The sequence below is a fragment of the Capra hircus genome, chromosome 8 (genome assembly GCF_001704415.2).
Source record: "Capra hircus breed San Clemente chromosome 8, ASM170441v1, whole genome shotgun sequence".
Classification (NCBI taxonomy): Eukaryota; Metazoa; Chordata; class Mammalia; order Artiodactyla; family Bovidae; genus Capra; species Capra hircus.
Window position 1 is genome coordinate 79,451,280 of NC_030815.1, and position 4,272 is coordinate 79,455,551.

Genomic DNA, 4,272 nt, shown 5'->3' on the forward strand with positions numbered 1-4,272 from the left:
TACACAAACTCAGAGAATAAACTAACATGTCTAATAGAAGCATCTTTGTTATTTGAAATGATCAGAAATAGTCTAGTAAGAGATATTTGTTATGTATAGCCTGTATGCCAATTTTCATGCCTTGTTAATCTTTCTATTATTAATCATAACAATATAATAATAACAATGATAATATCTAACATTTGTTGTTGTTATTCAGTTGCTCAGTTGTGTCCTACTTTTGCAATCCCATGGTTTGCAGCATGCCAGGCCTCCTGGTCCGTCACCATACCTTGGAGGTTGCTCAAACTCATGTCCGTTGAGTTGGTGATGATGCCATCCAGCCATCTCATCCTCTTTCATCTTCTCCTCTTCCCACCTTCAATCTTTTCCAGCATCAGGATCTTTTCCAATGAGTTGGCTCTTTGCATGAAGTGGTCAAAGTATTGGAGCTTCAGCTTTAGCAGCAGTCCTTCCAATGAATATTCAGGGTTGATTTTCTTTAGGATTGACTGGTTTGATCTCCTTGCTGTCCAAGGGATTCTCAAGAGTCTTCTCCTGCACCACAGTTCACAAGCATCAGTTCTTCGGTGCTCAGCCTTTTTTATTGAACATTTTTTTATCTAACATTTATTGACCATTTGCTCTGTGCCAAGACTCTTCATCTCATGCAAATCCTAGAAGGATGGTAGTATCATTACCCTTCACCCTGCCCCCTCAACCTAGAGGCTCCTGCTCAGTTTGCTCTTATTGAATATTGCACAAAGTGTTAACCCAGGCCTGTTAACTGGAAGTGCCAATGGGACCTTTGTTTCTAGGTAGACACAGAGCGCCCGTGATACACCAGAACCTCAAGCCCACGCTGGGGCATTGTGCAGGCAAACCAATAAACTTGGCAGGACTTCAAATGGAAGCCCCAAATTGGTAAGGCCTCTGGCTCAGCAGAGTAAACTCAAAACCACTAGAGGGACCTCCAGAAACCAGCGCAAGGAGGACAGAAGTGAGAAATTGCTTTTGCAGCAAATAAGCTCATACTTCCAAATTCTGAAGCAAGACAGTAAAAGCACCACTATATGAGAGTGTTCTCAGATTTGAAAAATAGATAGCCAAAGAAAAAGTTCTTATATTTATAGGGTAAAATACCTATTTTTGAATATATATATTAAAAAAAATCTGAATTATAATGACAAGATATATGTCTAAATTATCTTAACTCAAGAAAGTAAAAAAGCAACCAAACAAAAATCCAAAGAAAATGTGAAACACAAATTAATGAAATAGGCAAAATCTTTAAAACAGAAACTTGATTCTTTAAAAAGATTATCTCTAATGAGATTATGTGTGTGTGTGCATGTGCCTGTGTGCTTGAGCAAGATAAAGAGAGAAAAGAGGATAAACATAAGAAATACAAAGGTGAAATAATTCAGATATAGGGATTGGAAAAAAAAACAAAAACAAGAATAACAGGAATATCTCTAAGCCCTAACTGAAAACTTAGGTTCTAAAGGAAAGCTATGTGACTCTGACCCACTCCGCCTCTCTCTCCACACACTCTTCAACCACTTGCTATTTCCATGCTTCTCCTCCCAGCCATGAACATCCTCAGTTTCATCTGAACTTTACATCCATGAAATTATTGGAGGGAACAAGACATTTAAGTAGGGTTGTCACACATAGCAAATGAAAAACATGGGATGCCCAATTAACTTTGAATTTCAGATAGACACAAATCACTTTTTGTTATATGCATGTCCCAAATATGCAGTGAAAAATGATTCAATATCTGTAATCCAAATTTAACTGGCCGCCCTATTTTTTTTTTAACCTGGCAACCCTACAAGTTTAGGATCTGTTGAGTTTGATAACCGGAAGGGTTGCCAGATTTAGCAAATAAAAGTACAGGACACCCAAATATATGCTAATATGGCATCCGGTCCCATCACTTTATGGGAAATAGATGGGGAAACAGTGGAAACAGTGTCAGACTTTATTTTTCTGGGCTCCAAAATCACTGCAGATGGTGATTGCAGCCATGAAATTAAAAGATGCTTACTCCTTGGAAGAAAAGTTATAACCAACCTAGATAGCATATTCAAAAGCAGAGACATTTCTTTGCCAACTAAGGTCCGTCTAGTCAAGGCTATGGTTTTTCCTGTGGTCATGTATGGATGTGAGAGTTGGACTGTGAAGAAGGCTGAGCGCCAAAGAATTGATGCTTTTGAACTGTGGTGTTGGAGAAGACTCTTGAGAGTCCCTTGGACTGCAAGGAGATCCAACCAATCCATTCTGAAGGAGATCAGCCCTGGGGTTTCTTTGGAAAGAACGATGTTTAAGCTGAAACTCCAGTACTTTGGCCACCTCATGCGAAGAGTTGACTCATTGGAAAAGACTCTGATGCTGGGGGGGGGGGGGGGGGGGGGGGGGGGGCGGTATTGGAGGCAGGAGGAGAAGGGGACGACAGATAAGATGGCTGGATGGCGTCACTGAATCGATGGACATGAGTCTGAGTGAACTCCAGCAGTTGGTGATGGACAGGGAGGCCTGGCGTGCTGCGATTCATGGGGTCACAAAGAGTCAGACAAGACTGAACGACTGAACTGAAGTGAACTGATACTAAAAAACTATATGCTGTTTACCTGAAATTCAAAATCAAGTAGACATTCTAAATTTTGTGTGGTGACTCTAATCCCAAGGACAAGGTTTACTGTTTGAGAGTAGCTTAACTGTGGAAGGCCCTCTGGTGGGAATTAATCACCCTGTCTGAAGTCCTACTAAGGCATCTTGGAGAAGCCCAGAAGCCAGAGGAGATGCTGGAGTGGGATGCTTTCTACCTGGGGTTCTGGTAAGATGGTCTGGCATGCTCTCTGATTTGTACAGGGCATGGGGCTTCCCTAGCTCTTGGGCTGCATTGTTGAAGAGTCAGTATTCAAATCCAGATCTGATCTACTGTGGATCCTTCAGAGTGGAACATGTCTCTGTCCAAAATGTATTCTGATCTTGATTTATTCAGTGCTTCATTAAAGAAGATCTACAGCTCAGAGTTTCTGAACCAAACAATAATGTGGGGAAGGCAGGGAGGAAATGGCTTATGCCTTTTTCCAATTGTTGGTTAATCATTTTGGATTGTTAAAGGTTAAGTCAGAAAAAGGTAAAAATGTATGTGTTGCTGGAGTCGGGGCAAACTTGGGGTCTATACTGCCTTTAGTCATTTACCTTCTGGCTAAATTCCCTTTTATCAACTTTGTTTACCCTTCCCCCACTCTAGTCTCTTGCAAAATACTTGTAAAAGAACATCAACAGGAGGAGGATCAAGAATCTTGTTTTCTTTTCATTCTTTCTGATTTACGTTCCTTTGTCTTGAAAGCTCCTGTAATCTCCCACATCTTCAGAGCCAGTTCCCTGCTGACAGGGTAGAGGCAGCAAAAACTCTCCTGGCTTTGAGATAAACCGTCCCAAGCTGATCACTAACTAGCTATACAAACTTTCTCCTTTGAGCCTTCTCTGAAATGTTGGGAACTCTAGAACTTCTGCCTTGAAAATGAGGGAAAGCAAACATCACAGGCCGTGTCTTTAGAAGCATGTAATCAGAGCTTTTTATTAACTCTGGTGGGAGTAAGACCTTGTATTGAATTGGTCTGGTAACTCCTTTATTGCAGCTGACATTTATTGAGGGGCTACTATATGCCACGGGCTAGGGCTGTAGGGGAGGCAAAGATAAACATGAGATTGTGCCTTCAGGAACTTGCTTGTAAAATAGTTGGGGCCAAATATAACCAGTCTTCTAAGATCTCACTCTATACCGGGTGAGATAATCCTGCTTTACACCCTTCCAGCAGTCTGTCTTCCTAATACTGCACATTTAAAAATACATTCACTCCTGTAAGGATTGGCGTCTTGCTCTCTCACTAGTTTCTATGCTCTGTGAGCTCCAGGAGGGGAAGGGCTGGATCTAATTTGAAGATATTCAGAAAAGGGCACCATAGTCTCCTTACACACTGTACAGCTATGTGAACTGAACTCACGGCGAGGACTTGCAGGATGTTTACTCAGAGGGCATTCTTCTCAGCGGTGGAAGGAGGACACACTGCCCCCACCTGGCTCTTACCAGGGGATATCGGACTCAGCCCAGAGATGAGAATCCGTCTTTATAGCCTGCAGCATCCCTACCTTCACTGACCTTAGCTTTAGAGGAATTAGCACCAAACCCTGAATCAGAACACTGCAATCGGAAGGTTCCCTGTACCCCTCTGGGAGAGGCAGGGACCTGATCCCACTTACTATCTGAAGCCCAAG